Source organism: Cavia porcellus, unplaced genomic scaffold, assembly GCF_034190915.1.
Source record: "Cavia porcellus strain 051 isolate PalLab524CR breed Dunkin Hartley unplaced genomic scaffold, mCavPor4.1 scaffold_16, whole genome shotgun sequence".
In the NCBI taxonomy this organism is placed as follows: Eukaryota; Metazoa; Chordata; class Mammalia; order Rodentia; family Caviidae; genus Cavia; species Cavia porcellus.
In genome coordinates, this window is record NW_026947499.1 from 29,348,578 (window position 1) to 29,367,121 (window position 18,544).

Sequence of the window (18,544 nt, forward strand, 5' to 3'; positions counted from 1 at the left end):
CTGAGACAGAAGCTTTCTTTCTCTCAGTAAATATATTCTGCTCTTAACCTCTGTTGTTCCTAAAATTCATTCTTTGATTTTAGAGAACATGAACTCCTATGGGACATATAGTAGGTCAAGAGTTTCATTCTCCTATATCACTTTGACCTCTCAAGGGCCCAGCCTTGTCTGACTGCCTGTGATATTTCTACCTAATTTAGCTAGCTGTAATAGTCCCCCCTTTGAATAAGTATCCCTAAATGCTGTGAGGGGACAGGGAATGCAGACCAATCTTGCACTCCATCTGAAGAGGGTTGTAGTTACTTGTTTTTTTGTGTGTGTTTTTGTTTTTGTTTTGTCTTTTTTGAGACAGAGTCTCACTATGTACTTCAGGCTGGCCTTGAGCTCGCTTTGTAACCCGGGCTGGTCTGGAATGTGCAACAATCCTCTTGCCTCAGTCTCCAAGTGCTAGGATTACAGGTGTGCACAACCATGCCTGACTGAGGGTTGTAGTTATGCTTGGCAGTCCGAAATACTCCACTGAGGGTCTACATAAAGGCCTTCAATAGGTGCCAGCTGTTCTTGTCTTGGGTAGATGGACAGCTTTAAGTCTGGAAGAGACAAGGCCACATTAACAGTTAAGTATGCTTGAGTCAAATAATAAAATCAACAGGATAATTATCAGTAGTAATATAACAAGGTTTTCTACCAGGAGGCAAGAGGAGATAGTAATAACTTTCCATAAAGAGGAGAAGGAGAAGGTCCAGAGAATTTCAGAATCTGACCTATCATTAACTTGTGATCTAATATCTTTAATATGTTTTTTAAAATTTATTTAATTATTGATACTGGGAATCAAACTCAGGACTTGGTGCTTGCCAAGCAGGCACTGTACCACTGAGCCATATCCTTGACCCTATTGTCTAGTATCTTGAACAGCTATTACAATATTAGCAGAAGAATCAGAAATGTACACACAACATTCAGCTTTTATAATTGCACAAGTTCCCCTCGTGCTGCTGTTAGAATGTCTAATACCATCTAGTTTTGAAGGATGGCTTGCCTTATTAACTGTACTCTTTCATTCAGGAGAGAAACCAGCCACGGGTCCTTTAAGGTCCCCTAAGCATAATTAGTTAAGGCCTCAATGTGTTACATGACATCCTCTAGCCCTAGAGACAAGATAGAAGAAGCCAAATGATCATACCAGTGAAACACACTTGTAGACCGCTGATGATAAGTGGAGCAAGTTTACAGTTTTGTCAAAATTTTTGCTGCTTCTGCCTTGTAACCACACAAATCCCAGTATGCATCTTCCTATCCATCCATGGGGTAGCCAGGGCCACAAATCAGTTCCACAAGACCAATGAGCACCACTGGGGGCTGACCATCTAATTTTGGGGTGATTAAACCAGTTTGTTGCAAACCAGTCTTCAGTCTGTAAAGTTACTCTGTTTATACATTGTTCTGGGAGTGTCCATCCCAAATAGTAGAGTTAGGCCAATGATAGTAGGAGTGATTTTTCTGTTTCCGACATAAGAAGGCCTTTTACTAAGATGTCCTATAGTGGTGGTTAACTATAGATAATCATCCCATATCTAAAAATAGCCATCTTGATATCTGTGATTTTTGGCCCTCAGGATAGGACCCTTACTTTTATTTAATAGAGGCCCTACCAGACCCTTTAAAGAGGCCTTAGTGGCATTATTAGAAAACAATTCTATCTTCTGAGTTTTGACTAGAAAAAAAAAAGAAAACAATTCTATTATGTCCAGGATCATTAAAAGTTTAGTTTATAAGCTACTCAGCTACCTCATAATGGTGGGCTATACATGACATACCTTGATTCTTATTTCCCCTTCCCCTCCTCTCACCCTTTGTCCTAGTCCCTTGGATTGCTTCCGTATTGCAAGAGATCCATCTCATTGCCCCTTTCTATCATCCTATATCATTTTCTTTCTTTGTGCTTTGCCTCATTCCGATGAGAGATACCATATAGTATTTAAGTTTGTGTGTCTGATTAATTTCACTCAGTATCTTCCAGGTACATCTATCTTCCCACAGATGTCTCAAATGTTTTATTCTGTATAGCTGAGTAGCATTCCATTATATATAGAACTGAAATTAGAAATTCCATATGACCCAGCCATCTACCTAGATATATTCCCCAAAGAGTTTTTAAGTCAGCATTCTACAGTGATAGGTGCATATTAATGCCTATAGCAGCACAATTCATAACAGCTAAATCCTGGAAGCAGCAGATGACTGGATAAAGAAAATATGTTATTTACACATAAAGGCCTTACCTCTTAATATTATTCCACTGAGGATTAAATAGTTTGTTTGTTTGTGAGATGTTGTTTTGAGGAGTCTCATGAGTTCACGCTGGCCACCCCCCAGCTGGGATTAAGTTCTAACATATGAATTTTGGGGACACAAACTTCAGATCAAACAGCAGACTCCTTTCACCTCCAAAGCTTCTCCTCCTGTTTGCACTGGGCCTATCCTCACCCTTGGTTCTATTGGGCATTGGTCTTTTTCTTTTTCCAGTGCTGGCATTGAATGTAGGACCAGGTATTTGCTAGGCGAGCACTCTGAGCTACAACCCCCAACCCCAGCGGGTCTTTGACAGTAGCCCTTTGCTGTTCCCTCTGTGAATTCCTGTGCTTGGGATAGCTAGAGCAGTTCTTCCCTGTGCTTTTATCCTTAGTCATTCTCCTTTTCCGCATACTTGTGCTGGCTCCACCTCCGGCTATGGTGTGTTATGTACCAGTGATTCTGTTCCAGCCTGACCTGACCTATTGCCAGAAAGGCCCCCTGAAGTATCTTCACTTGACCTGTAGTCACTGGACCTTGTCTTCCCCAGAGGTCACTCTTGCTCCAGATTCACTGACCTTGGCTGTCTTCATCCTTCAGTTGCCCATACTGTAGAACCCGCCCTCTTACCGGCTGTATTAGTCATCTTTGTGTCTGTACAATGAAATACCTGTTACAGTTTCCTGGCAAAATAGAGAAGTGAAAAGTAAAAAAAAAGAAAAGAACAGGTTTATTAAGGATGTGGAAAGGAGCACCCAACCCATGGCAACTGGGCTGTCTCCTTCAACCAGATACAGAGCGGCAGAGGGTTATATGATCTCTGATTGGAAGTGGTGCATGGGGTGGACACTGATGATGTATGAGGAACTGATTGAAATTTTCTTTGCATCCAGTTGGATTCGTGGGAGGAAAAAAATTTTTTTTATTTGCATGCAGACAGGAAAGGGAGTTGCAATTAAGGCTGAAGAAGAAGGAGGAAGTGGTAAGCGTTCCCACTTTGGCCTTCTGCCATGTTAGACCATGCCATAATTGTACAGTAATTCATACTAGGGAAAGAACCTTTCAATACCCAGTGCAACCAAGATAATAAAGATAAATGGCTTATTTAGCTCACAGTCTAGGAAGTTCAAGACCAATATTGGGAAGCCCCACTGATGTGGACTTCTGTGGAGGAAGGAATAAGTAAATTAAAGAGAGAGAATGAATGAATGAATGTGTGAAGAGAACCAGAGAATGAAGAGGGAATGAACAAATTCATAAACAAGAGAGGAAAGGAATGAGTGGTGAAAAAAAGAAAAGAATGACAAGATGAGCAAAAAAGCAGGAATGATGGGACTGGGGATTTAGCTCAGTGACATAAGCGCCTGCCTTGCAAGTGTGTGGTCGTGAGTTCCATCCCTGGTACTGAAAAAGACAAAAAAGCAGGAATGAAAGGAATTGTTACCAGCCACTAAGGTTCAAATCCAAAATGAGGCCATATATTTTGGTTAAAAAGGAAAAAATGATTTATTCAAAGCTAATTCCACTGGGCATGCTCACACACACCTGTAATCACAGCAGTCAGGAGGCTGAAGCAGGAGGATCCCTTTGAGTTCAAAGCCAGCCTAGGCTCAAAGTAATCAAGGCCAGCCTGACCAAGCATAGTGAAATCTTTTCATAAAAAGAAAGAAAGAAAAAGAGAGAGAAAGAAAATAAATGGAAAGATATAGCCTTTGTTCTTGGGTAGGAAAAACCAGTTAGTAAAAATGGCCATGCTTCCAAAACTGTTATACATATTTAATGCAACCCCAATCAAAATCCCCACAGTATATTACACAAAGTTAGAGAAAACAATCCTAAAATTCTTTTGGAACCAGAAGAGACCTAAAATAGAAAAGGTACTTCTGAGCAACAAAGGCAAGGGCAGGGGGCATTACAATCCCTTACTTGAAATTATAGTACAAAGCTACTGTGAAAAACAGCACAGTACTGGCAAAAACAAACAAGCAAACCAAAAACACCAGACCCAAAGATCGGTGGATTAGACTAAAAGGTGTAGAAACAATTCCAGGCATACTCAACTATGTCATCTTTTTTTAAGTTTTTACTGAGGTTTTTTTTTTTTTTTTGTCTTTTTCATTTTTATGGGTACCAGGGATCGAACTCACGACTACCTGCTTGCAAGACAGGCATGCCGCTGAGCTAAATCCCCAGCCCCGACTATGTCATCTTTGACAAAGGTGTCAAACACCTTCACTAGAAGAAAGACAGCTTCTTAAATAAAAGGTGCTGGAAAAACTGGCTTTCTACATGCCAAAGATTGAAACTAGACCCGTATCTTTTATCACTCACTATACTAAAATGGACAAGGATCAAAGATCAAATGTTAAAACACTAAGTCTGCTGGAAGATAGAATAGATAGAACTCTTGAAGACATTAGTGTAGGCAAAAACGTTATGAGCAAAACCCCAACTGCACAGGAATTATAGAGAACCCTTTCCTGTCCTCATCATAGTCCAGGAAGGTCTAGAATTATAATCCCAAGGAGAAGTTATTGGAATTCTAGTGCGTTAATTCCAATCTACCACTTCCAATGCAACCCTCAGCAAGAAAACACTGAGACATATATACAGTTGTGGGGAGCCAAAGGGTCCTAAATCCAGCCAAGATGGTGGTTCACCGGAACAAAGGCCTCAACCCAGAGCCCAACCCGGGTTTTATTAATTGTCCACGAGAATAGTGCCTCAGGGATAAGTGACAGTGAGTGTGGTGGGAAATATGTGACTGCCATAACTACCATAAGCTGGGCTAGGTAGGAGGTCTGAGATCACCTCTGCAATGCAGAGGGCAATAAATGCAGAGAGAACAATCTGTGAAACAAATGGGGTAGTAGCTAATAATTTGGGGACAATGCTTCAGTTCTGGGGTACAGTCTTTTTTCCCCTAGGAAGTCATAGCCTCTTTCTCAAGGCTCAGTCCCAGCCACAGCATGGAGCATGGCTCTCCATACTGCCTGGCTCAACCATGTATTTGGGGAGTCGCTGGGGGGAGCGGAGACAAGACACGGAGGACATTGGCCTGAGGCTTTGCTTCAGCGATTACAGGTCATTTCCTCAGGCAGCCCAATTTTCATTGCTTTGGCACAAGCCAGGCCTGGTTCTGCACTCCCAGCATTCAGAAGGCTGAGATGAAAGAATCTTTGCTATATCGAGACCAGCCTGGGCTACAAAGTGAGCTAAAGGTCAGCCTGAACTGTACAGTGAGACTCTGTCTCATGAAAAACAAACAAACAACAAAAACAACAACAAAAAAAACCTTTTGCACAGCAAGAGAAACCACTAACAGAGTAAGTAGAGAGGATCCACAACCTGGAAAAAAATTTTGCCACTGTTCTTCAGACAATGGAGTACTATCTAGACTATATAAAGAAAACAAAACAAAGGGACAAAACAACAACAAAATATCAGATTCCCAACCCCAATTTAAAGGCCCAATCCAGAAATGGGCATCTGAAATAAATAGATACTTCTCAGATAAAAAAGTAAAAATAGCAAATAAATATATGAAAAACTGTTCAAAAGCACTGGTCATTCAAGAGATGCAAATTAAAACAAAGCTGAGATTTCACCTCTCCCCAGAAAGAATGACTATTGTTAAGAAATCAACCAATAGCAAATACTGGAGGGGCTGTGGGGAAAAGGAAGCCTTCTCCGCTGTTTGTGGGTGTGTAGACTAGTGCTACCACTATGGTAATCAGTGTGGAGATTCCTCCAAAAAACTAGGACTAGAGGTTCCATTCAACCCAGATATCCCCCTTCTTGCTATCTACCCAAAAGAATTAAAAGCATTGTGCTACAGTGATAAATGCACATCCATGTTTATAGTGGTATAGTTTGTATAGCCAAATCTTGGAAACAGCCCAAATGTCCATCAACTAGTGAATAAATAAAGAAGATGGGGGGCTGGAGATTTAGCTCAATGGCATAAGCGCCTGCCTCGCAAGCAGGCAGTCATGAGTTCGATATCTGGTACCGATAAAAAGGAAAAAGACCAAAATAAATAAATAAATAAATAAAAATAAAAATAAAAAAATGAAAAATAAAGAAGATGTGGGTTTTTAAAAATATAATAGAGTACCACTTTGCCATAAAGAAGCATAAGCTTGAGACATTTCAAGATAAATGGTTGCATACTCTTATATAAAATAAATCAGAAATATATGTATAAATATCACATTGTGTTTCAGATGTGAGAAACCCAAAGTGTAAAGAAGGATGAAAATGTATGATAGATATTGTGAAATAGGAAGAAAATGTTCAAATGGAGCTGGGAGTGGTGGCACATGCCTGTAATCCCCGTACTTAGGAAGCTGAGGCAGGAGGATCATTTCAAATTCAAAACCAGCCTGGGGCTACAAAATGAGCTCAAGGCCAGCCTGCACTGCATAGTGAGATTTTGTCCCAAAAAGGGAAGGAATGGAAAAGAAAAAAGTGAGAAAAGAAGGAAAGATGGAAACAAAACTTTTGTAAATAAGGAGAAAAAGAGGAGTTAAAGGATAAGATAATTAGAGGAATGGGGGAGGGGCGCGCTGGGGATTTAGCTCAGGGGCGTAAGTGCCTGCCTTGCAAGCAGGCAGTCGTGAGTTCGATCCTTTGAAAAAGACAAAAAAAAAAAAAAAAAAAAAAAAAAAAAAAAAGAGGAATGGGAAAAATAATCAAGTTGTATCATATACAGATACAAAGTCCCTTTGATGAATGTGGTCATTACATATACTTAAAAAGTACCAATAAATTTAATTAATATGAAAAAGAAAAAAATGGCTCATGAGTTTATCTAGAGTTCACTGCCGAGTCTAATACTTTCTATTTTGTAGTTAACACCTAAAATGTTCGAACTTTGACAAACAGTAACGCTTACAAACAATAACGCTTACAAACAGTAACGCTTACAAGCCAATAAGAGCAAAGGAAATCTGGTCTGTAAAGCAGACTTGAATTAAGAAACACAGTAACCAAGTTAATGTTGTTTTTTGGTTCTTTGACACAGGGTCTTTTGTTTTTAGAGCAGGGTATTATTATTTAATATAACCAGGTCTTGGACTTAATTTGTAGCCCAGGCTGGCCTCAAACTCAAACTCACAGTAATCCTCCTGATTCATCCTCCTGTGTGTGAGTGCTAGAATTACAAGTGTCCACTACCATACCAGGCTCCCCAGTTAATTTTAAGAAGCCAAAATTGCTGGGTGTGGCAATATACATATATATATATTGGTCTTTTTTCTTTTTATTGGTACCAGGGATCGAACCCACGACTGCCTGCTTGCAAGGCAGGTGCTTATGCTGCTGAGCTAAATCCCCAGCCCCGGCAATATATTTTTTAATACAAGTACAATACAAGGAGAAATGGGAATAATGTCTATTTTTCTAAGAACTTAAATTTTTTTTTAGCTCTGTATGTCTCAGTGAAAGGACTTAAATTTTTTAACAAAACTCTCTACAAGAGGAACATGGCTTTTGCCACTTCTATGACTACCAGTGTAAGCCCTACATAAGGTAGCAATTTAGTAAAACAATTGAGTAGCTTTTACAGTATATTAAGAGAACAACCATGAGTGCCTGCATTATAGGACAATTATATTTTTAGTTCTTTTTAAAATGTTTTTCTTGGAACTGTCTCTAATTAGAAATGCTTTATTCAAAAGTTATACTGCTAACTTACAGGATCAACTTACAACAAAAGCATAACCTTTACACTATTACAAAATTAAGAGACACCACATATAGGTTACTAATAGTTTCAGATCTCATTGTTTCATATTTGTGCCCCAATCAATGTCATATACAGGTGTAAATATTGTATATATAGAAAGGAACACATAATATACTTGAGATGGTGAAACTGCTATCACTGAACAATGTAAATCCCAGTTCATTGTCTCATCAAGTTAAAGAATGAAATTGTGGTCAAAAGGAGGAAGTTAGGAGACTTTTTTTTTTGAACAACAAGAAGAGAAGTAGTTCCCAGTTAGGAAAGGTCCCAGGAAGGTCATCATGTCCAGAATTTCTTATGGATAAGCAGAGCACTGGAACTGATCGATTGTTTAGTAGTCACCAATCACAGGTGGCTCTGTGGGTTTAAAATGAACATTTGGAACTCAAGCTAAGCCACTTACTCCGAATGTATAGTTTAAAGGAAATTGGGATTTTAAAGAAAAGTCAAGGGATATAGCTCAATTGGGTAAGTGCTTTCCTGGCAAGTGCAAGTTCCTAGGTTTGATTCCTGGTACCACCACCACCACCCCAAAAAAGAAGAAAAAGAAACACTGTTATTCTGCATTTAAATTTCTTGAAATTCAGGAACCTAGTAGGGACTACAACTCCTTTAGGAGTTTTGGGCCCCGGTCCTAATCTACAGCCTATTATTTTAACTCTTAATAATGTAGCTGATCACTGTATCTCAGATCCTTTCACTTGTTATCAGCCTATTCATAAGCGAGGTATCTAAGCTGTCTTTTACAGTGGGAAAAGCCCAAAGTCTTTGTGTCTGAAACTTCCAAGGCTTCTCTGAAAAACAAAATGATTTTTGAAAACTCATTTCAAGGTGCTTAATTTAAGCAGAGTAGACAGTAAAATAGCAATTTATGTTCTACAGAGAGCAAGCAAATCTTTTTTTTAGCATCTCTTAAAACTATTAGCATTAGGTCATATAAACAAACACAATCACAGATCTAGGTAATTCACAGCTATTAATTCCTCAGTGCAATGATTTTTTTTAATTTTTAATTTTTATTTTAAAGGGGGTAAAATTAAATATAACAAAACAACAAAATAAGACATAAGAAGGCAATGTAAGAGATATAAATTTCTTTTTTTTTTTTTTTTTTTTTTTTGTCTTTTTCCTTTTTATCGGTACCAGGGATCTGAACTCATGACTGCCTGCTTACAAGGCAGACGCTTATGCTGCTGAGCTAAATCCCCAGCCCCAAGAGATATAAATTTCAAAGCTAGATGACCTGAGATCTTCACTGTCTATCATATTGTCTCTTGTTTTCTTCCAAATAGTTGTCCATGTCTTCACATACAGAGAATTCATACAAAACAACATAGTATAAAACTGATCTGAACTGAATGAAGAAGGTGTTTTAGAGGTGTTTTAGGTCTTCAAAACCAGACAATAGGGAAGTCACTAATGGCTGTCATAGTCTCTCATTCTCTTCAAAATAGCTGTCCATACTTTCATGTATATTGAAGTTCAACAAAACAAAAGGGGGCGGGGGCAGGCAGGGATTGCTTGGTTTCCTAGTGGTCCAGGTCCCAGTAAATGGGGTGGTTCCCGTCCTGGGCCACTGGAGCCTGCCATGCTCACAGCCACTCACAGGCCGGGGAGGGGTTGCTTCAAGCTGTTTCTTTCTAATGAAATGACCATTTCACTGCCCAAGTTCTGAAAAGGCCAACAGACCATAGAAAGACATCTCTTTAGGCTCCTGCTTGAAACCAACAGCATCAGGAAGCTGCCTTGATTCGGGGCCAGTAGTGCAAAGATTTTTTTAAAACTTAAAACCAATTGTTGGCTAGAATATCAAATGAGTTGTGCTTGTATAGCTTATTAACTTCCGGTTATCTTAAAATGATGAACAGTACAACCCTCAGTCACTTTGAGATTTATTATTTAAAGCTCCTTTTTGTTTGTTTCAGGCAGAATCTCACTATGCAGTTCAGGCTGTTCTTGAATTCACTACATAACCCAGGTTGGCCTCCAACTCAGGGGATCTTCCTGCCTCAACCTCCTAAGTGCTCAAATTATAAGTGTACACCACCACACCCAGTCAGAGTAACTGATCTAAATAACACAGAAGTGTGGGAAGACCTGTAATTGGCTGCCACCTTATATCTGCAGGCCACACCACCTTAACTCCCTCTAGGAGTTTAGGTTGGTAGTTAAGCAGCACTTTGCCTATCTAGCTTGTTTGGCTCATTAAAGGATTTTGCTAATCAGCCCCCTTATGAGCCTGTGCACGGGAAATTTGAATTGACCTATAACCCTCGGTCTTGCCACTGTTGCTAAGTTACCTGCTGACATCTCAGAACCCAACTTCCTCCTCCTCAATACCCTATATATTTGATATTCCTTCCTTGAATAAACGAGACTTGATCGGACTTCTTTGTCTTGTCTCCGTCCTTTGTGTCTCTTGTTTCCTTTTCATCCCCCTCCTCCTCTAGGGTCTCTGTGGACTTACCTACAGGCCCGGACACAGAAGAATACAGACATTCTTTGTTTAACTACCAAATTCCTTTCCTGTTCCTGTGTCTAGATCAAAAAGTGAGTTGGCCTTTAAATGAGGAATTGTATATAGGATGTACATTACAATATTCAAAACAAAGAAATGCTAAGAGTAATTTCAAATTGATGTCTTTGCTTTTATTTGCATAACTCATATGCAGTATGGTAATATATAATGGAATATAATACCATAGGGAACAATTAGCAACAATGTTACATATATTGCGCATTTTTTTTCAAGGACAACTACAAAAAGATCTGAATGTAACAGTGTATAAAAAGCTCATCAATACTGTTTCAGATTCCACATTGTAACTAGGAAAATTTTCCTTTGTATATATTGTTAAAGAACAATGTGCCTCAGGGCCTGTTGACAGAATCCTATAATCACACCACTCCAGAGGCTGAGGCAGGAGGAGCAGAGCCTGGGCAATTTACCAATTTAGTGAGACATTTTTTTAAAAATTGAGAAAAGGGCTGAGGGTGTACCTCAGTATGAAGGGTCCTGGTTCTGGATTTAACCCCTAATATAGCAAGTAAATAAATAAGTAAATAAAAATATGATAAACTTTTTGTCTATTTATTTATTTATTTAGAGAGAAGACCTTCCTATGTAGTCTGGTTTGACGTTGACTCACTCTGTAGGTCAAGCTGGCCTCAGATCTGTAGCAGTCCTCCCACCTCAGCTCCCAAATATTGGGATTACAAGTGTGTGCCACCATACCCAGCGAGAATATTTTCTGATCAACAAATTTTAGTAACTGTTACTACAAAGGACATCAGCAAGAGAGGAAATAGTTGGGTGATCTCTGAGTAAACCATTTTCCATAACAGTTTTTGTCACCAGATAATTGCAAGACTATCTTCAGATGAGGGTTTTTTTTGTTTTTTTTTTTTTTTGTACCAGGGATCAAACTCACAACCTCATGTTTGCCAAATCCCCAGCCCATAAGACTGTCTTCAGTATTTGAGATCTGTCCTCATATTGGCCTAGTCTGCTTTGAATACTTTGAATGGAATTTTTATTCTCCTGGATATCTACCTGAATCCTTTATGAATTCCTTTGCTGAGCTTCCATAAATTTCTTAAACTCATCTATTTTTGTTTGTTTGTTTGTGTCTGGTCTGATGTCACTAAGCATGGTGTGTGTTTTGATAATCTCTGTAGTTATCTAGAGATTATTTTATTTCATTTTTTCCAGAGCCTCATTCAATTGCTTTGTTGTTACCACTTCAGAGAGACTTGGTGGAGGGCTTTTGGATTCTCCCATCTCATTGTCCCCTGGATTTGCCTTTGACAAACTGGATGTCTGGAGTTGCATTTTGTTTAAGTGTCTTCTCATTTTATTTTGTCTCTTTTTTTTTGGTGGGGGGTATTGAATATTGAACTCATGACCTTGTGTTTGCCAGGCAGGCCCTTACTTTTAGAAGAGCTAAAAATCTCTTCTTTTTTAGTTTAATTCCTGGGGTGATGATTGTAAGTTGCCTATTCTGGGTTGCTTTATAAGTAATATTTAGGACCCTTAGGTGATGATCACTTCGCTTAGATATCTTTCAGGTGTAGCTTGTTTTTGAGTTTTGAGTCCATTGGAAAATCTTATCTCTTCAGTTTGTTGGAGCTGAGAAGTTGTTATTTGTTTGGCCTACTCCCTGGTTCCTTGGCACTGTGTCACCATATTTTCTATGACCTTTAATTAACCATAGTCATGGAATACCAGGACAAACAGCTGTTTAGAAAAGTTATGTCAATTTTGGCTATAGTGGTACTAATAGTATAGCATGATACACAGCCTAGAAAACAACAAACTGAGCTAATCCTTAATTTGCAACTTTTAAATGTATGGACTAGGTTTGTGATTATATAACAAAATGTAAAATAAACTAGATAATTATATATAATATATAAGCCCATAACATGTCATTTTTGCCCTCAAGGGTTAAAATTTAAAGTGGATTAAGAAAAACATAGAGCAGTAGAAGAAGAGAAAAAGATTAGAAGTATGGTTGGAGAACAAAGGGCGATCATGCCAACTGGGGGAAACTGGTGCAAAAGATTGAAGAGAAAGAGAGACAGAAGAGGTAAAAGGAAGAACAGGACAGAACCATACCCAGAAAGAGGTCAGAAACTACCTTCACATTCATAAAAACAATGGAGAAAGAGAAAAAGGAAAGAACATAAAAGAAAAGAAAACAAACAGAACAGTACACTTCCAGGATTCTTCCTGAGTTCATTAGTAAACAACCTGCAGAGTCAGAGTCCTGAATCCTGCCGATCTATCCCAGCAAGTCAGCAGTTGCTTTTTGGTGGGTAGTAGATAATGTCAGCAGGCCTGCCCTGAGACCAGACTCACTGGACTTGCCACAATCCAAGAAATTCCCCGGGTTTGCACCCAGCAAGCATGAATAAAGCCGCAAGCTACCGGCAATAGATTTGTGCCATAGAGTCACTGGGTTCTGAGCTCAGCCGACCCATCTCTAAAATGTCTCCTGGCTAATTGGTGTCTTCCCGTGGAAGGAATGAATCCTCTGCACCCATCACCAAGCAGTGCAATCCTCTACACCTGCTGATACCCTCCTCTGCAACATCTCTCTACAGAGGCCTCTAAGGTCACCAGCCGTCACCTTCACCATGACTGTGCATCCCCAGGTTCAAACAGGTCCTCTTGTGCAGTGAGTCCCATCTCAGGTTGAAGGTGCCACCAGCTACCACTTTCTTCTTCCTTGAAGTTTTTCTTTTCACTAATCTGTGTGTTTAACCTAGTGTCCTTGGACCTCTGAATACCCTACTGCACATCTTCCTATCTACCCTGGAGGAAACTAAGGCAATAGATTTGTGCCACAGAGCCACTGAGTACCATTTGGGGCTGGCCATCTTATTCCCACTCTTGCTCTCCAGTTGGTAGCAAACATGCCAGCACCTCTTAACACAGTAGTGTGATTACAGGCTCAGGTAGGATTAATTCCATATTTCAGATGGTATTACTCCATTTAGCATAAGTATATATATTTTTTGTTATTGTTCCCAAAAAAGGGGTACCAGTTGGCTGAGATGTCCTTTGTATACTTAACAAGATTTTGATTTAATATTATTACTGCTATTTGTAATTTTGATTATACTTTCCTTTTGAGTACTCAAGGCTGAGTCAAAATGAGACCTGTGTTAATAAAAATTAATTACCTATCTCTCTATCATCTATTTTGAGGTCAATTAAGGCTCCTTAGGCATTACTTTTGGGACCATCAGCAGAGTCTCTTAATTCTTCTAGTTTTTCCTTTAATTATTGCATCATTTACTAGAACGGCTCCATAGTCTTTGCTAAACCACATGGCTTTCCTTGGAAGAATGAGAACATTTCTTTCTTTAGTGACCCTCTGGTTACTCCTCTCCTCTGGGCCCATCATTTTCCCTGCTCATGAGGTTGGGTGGTTCACCAGAGTTGTAGGACTCTGGGGTGAGTTCTCTTATGTCCCAGATCCCTGTTGACCTTGGGGGTCCCGGGCCAAAATATTGGCTGTCCTCTTAGCCTAGTTAGCTTTTTCACTTAATCTTTTTTTGGGAGGAGGGGTACTGGGAACTGAACTCATGACCTTGTGCTTCACATGCAGGCACTGTGCTGTTGAACTAAATCCCTGTCCCAGTTACCTTTTTAACTTTGGTCTCTAAGCATTAGTTGTTGAACAACCAGAAGGTCAGTTCTAACTGGTATTGAAGAGGGAGCAGTAGGTTTAACTATCATAGCCTCATTTGGGTATTCAGCACTTTAAAATATAAAGTATAGCCAGAAAACTGCTATTTTTTTTAACCAGCCATGATTATCTTTTTTTTTTTTTCTTTTGAGAAACAATCTTGCTATGCAGTTCAGGCTGGCCTTAAGCTCACTTTGTAGTCCAGGCTAGTCTTGAACTTGCAATGATCCTTCTGCCTCAGCCTCCTGAGTGCTGGGATTACAGGTATGCACCGCCATACCTGGCTAATGATGATTATTTTAGAAGTCAAATTCCTGTAGAATTCTAACAGCAAACAGTTATAAAGTTTTATTAGAAATTTTAAAATCAAGAGCAAACACAACAACTTAGTATAACAATTATCCTGGCATGATTATATTAGAACCATGGTTGTTCTTTTAACCTCCAAAAATACATTTAAATGCCCATGTGAGTATAAAATACCTTTTAGTCAGTCCAATTACAAAATACTACATTATGTAATCCTTGCATTTGGGAGCTGAGGCAGGAGGATTGCCAGGAGTTCAAGACCAGATTGGGCTACAGAGTAAATTCAAGGCTGGTCTGAACTACATGGTGAGACCCCATCACAAAACAAAACACTAAAATGAAAATACTACATGACATAAAGAAACTTCTCTAAATGTTATTTAAGTAGAACATACTTGTTTATTGATGCATTTCACAGGTTAATAATACCTAATCTCTAATAATTATAATGATACTTCCTCAACTGTACAATGTGTAAGCATACCTAACTATCATAATACAATTATATAACAATCACAGAAATATAAACCTGAAAAAAATCCATGATCATGAACAACTTTAGTTTAAGGTCATCAGTATAAAATATCTGAAATCCTGCATCTTAAAATACCTATATATTGGGGCTAGCAATAAAATAGCTCAGTTGTATAGCACCTGCCTAGAAAGCACAAGGTCCTGAATTTGATTCCTGCCACACACAAAAAAAGAGCTATACACTTCAGAAAACAGAAATGTGTTTAATATATCATGAGGTTAGCAATGATTAGCATCACAGCTACATAGAAATCTTTACATGTATTTACTTGTAAGGTAAAATGTAGGTTCCTTTAACAATTTTACAGGGTATAATTATATTAAAAAGAATTAAAGCTATCAAAAAAAGAATTAAAACTATCTTTAGGGCTATCATGAATTTAGGCAACAGTGTTAATGATCACAGACTTATTACTCAATATATGTATATCTCATTTATACAATAACAAAACGCTTGTTTATTCAAAACCAAAAGATGAAGGTCAAGTTTTTTTTTTTTTTTTTTTTTGTCTTTTTCCTTTTTATCAGTACCGGGGATCAAACTCACAACTGCCTGCTTGCAAAGCAGACGCTTATGCCACTGAGCTAAATCCCCAGCCCGAAGATCAAGTTTTAAATGACAAGACCAAATTTAAACAGATGCCAAAAAATTTGATCAACTTATGTTTTGTTTCTAGACATATTTTGTGTAAAAGAGGACATTCATTGGGCTGGCATATACCTATAATCCCAGCACTTGGGAGGCTGAGGTAAGAGGAAAGCTGTGAGTTCAAGGCCAGCCCAAGTTACACAGTGAATTCAAGATCAGCCTGAAATACATAGCAAGATCATGTCTCAGAAAAAGAAAAAAAAATAGAGAAAAAGAGGAAGCGTTTATTAGATACTCTGTAGGTACTGAATTTATATAGTTTTAACTCCATATGAATTTAACTTTAAAACAGACTCATTGTAACTGGTTTTTCTTTTCTGCTAGTCTCAGATTCATCTGTAAACTAAGGCAGTGATTGGCAGCTCTGCCCTGTTACCCTAGAGGCAGCGCTGTCCAAGGGAGCAGCTCCGCTCTGTTTATTATCATGTCCAGAACAAGTGTCCTCAGCTATTTCAATGATAAATCAGGAAAACAGAAAAAGAATTGTACATGCAACAAATTTACTCAAAAATTTACCCCAAAAATCTTTATATCTAGAGATGTAACAATATGAGGAACCATGAACTTCCCCACCCCACTCCCATGTGGTGCTCCCCTACATCTCCCTATGTAAGTTATTATCCGAGAAAAAAGTTAAAGAGTTTGAGTTTCCTGACAAATGAAAGCCTGAATAGGAGCAAGGAAGGGATTGGGCTTTCTTTAGGGATAAAGGAGAGAAAAAAAAAATCAAACCACTGGGCGCCTTCTTAGTCTGAGTCCACAGACCTCACCAAGTCCCACAGATAATGTCAGCTATCACTTGATTGACTGCTTGACTCTGCATGACTCAGGACAGTGGCCTGTATGCTGTAGTGGGTATGCAAAGCCCTATCAGCATGTGATCCAAGTCACCCCAGCAGCTGTGCATCAGATAATAGTTGTTTTACTATTGTTTTTGTTTATTGATACTGGGTCTCACTGTGTAGTTCAGGCTGACCTTGAATACACTATGTAGCTCAGGCTGGCCTCAAACTCAGTGATCCTCCTGCCTCAGCCTCCCAAGTGCTGGTATTACAGAGGTTTTTCACCATGCTGGCTATAGTTATTTTGTTCTAAACTAAAATCTCAGTATTCAGATTTAATTGCAGTTTTGCACTTTGTGATAAGTGGGTATTGGGTTCTAGTTTGACCACTCAGTCTCTAAAAGGTTCACTGTAACTGCCTTAAAATATGTTCCCAGAACACCCAAAAGAGTGGCATCAGGCAAGAGTGATGCTTTTTGATTTTTAGAGAGAGAGGGAGAGAGATCAAATGAGCAGTTTAGAGAAACTCCCTCAAACTAGAGTATGTTTAAGTCTCTACAGATGTATATGCTTTTGGAAACTGTTCCCTCCAGTATGATCTAAAGGCCAGTTCTCTCTGTTATGTCTCAGGATTGAGTCTCCCATGCTGGTTCGATGAGAAATGTTGCTCAAAACACTGGATAAAGGGTTCATTTTTGTGTCTCCTTGAATGAGCAAGGTTTTCAGGATCTCATCTAACCCAGGGGTGGGATGTGGTGCTAACCTAAAGGAATACCTAGCGAAGCTGCTGTGTGTCTTAGAATGTGTCTCCTGACATCTTTTCCCATTTATAGTTAGAGTGAGCGAGTACCTCCTGTCTTCAGTGCTTTTATGTATAAGCACTTTCTTTCTTTTCTCTCTTTCTTTCTTTCTTTCTTTCTTTCTTTCTTTCTTTCTTTCTTTCTTTCTTCCTTTCTTTCTCTTCCTTTTCTTTTTTCGAGACAGAGTCTCACTGTGCAATTCAGCCTGGCCTTGAGCTCACTTTGTAACCCAAATTGGTCTCAAATTTGCAACCATCTTCCTGCCTCAACCTCCAGCGTGCTAGGATTATAGGCATGAGCCACCATATCTGGCTCATGCACTTGTTTCCTGCTAGGAGTCTCTTACTGCTGGAGAAGAAATAAAAAGACCCCTATACAATTGTATAGTTGAGTGGGCTCAAAATACTCCAAGTGCTTGTGTGTAATGAGGAAAGAATTGCCAAGCATAAACCTCTCAATATGGAATAGGTAGCTTCATTTATGGAAGGTACAGTAGTAGCAGCAAGAAGCAGAAGGCAAAGGGAAAAAGAGTGAAGAGGATGCAAAGGGGGCTAGTAACTCAGATTTCTAGTGTGTAAAGGGTCAGATGCCTCTGATCCTAGGTATCTCCCACTGCCTGCCTCACTGGTGTTAGTAATTTGCTGCCTCAGGAATCACAACTTCTTAAAGTTAATCCTGGATAATCATTAAGGCAGTTTTGTGTTTAGGGTTGAATGAAGAGAAGAGAGTGACTCACACAACTTCACTGTTTCTAACTATACTATTCCCTGTGAGAACCTTGATCATGAAGAATCTTTCAGAGGAGTTGAAAGAGGAAGTTCTGGTTCCTATAGCCAAATGCTGGTGTTGACCCTACCTACACAGAGAACAAGGACCTCTCACCCTGATGATCCAGGAGTTCAAGGCAGCAGAGCCTTCCTTTGAAGATTTTTTTTTTTGAGACAGGGTGTTGCCACACAGTTCAGGGTGCCTTGAGCTCACTTTGTAGCCCAGGCTGGTTTTGAACTTGCAAAGATCCTTCAGCTTCAGCCTCCTGAGTGCTGGAATTAACAGGCATGTGCCACCATGTCTAGTCCTTTGAAGACTTTTTGATGAACCTTGGACATTGAAGTAGGTTCTGACCTCAAGTTATGGTTACCACCGGTAGTTTGATGATATTTTAGATCTACTGACAAAAGAAGTACATTCTTCTTTTAGGGACAAACAGCTCCTTTGTTTTAGCTATTAGA

General features: G+C 39.2%; 1 non-coding gene across 1 annotated transcript; it reads right to left on the minus strand.

The window, feature by feature from the left end:
• Positions 1–9,672: 9,672 nt before the first annotated feature.
• On the minus strand, positions 9,673–9,805 carry LOC111754014 (small nucleolar RNA SNORA2/SNORA34 family). The gene has a single exon (XR_002788751.1). It is a non-coding gene; the product is annotated as a small nucleolar RNA SNORA2/SNORA34 family (small nucleolar RNA).
• Positions 9,806–18,544: the final 8,739 nt, after the last annotated feature.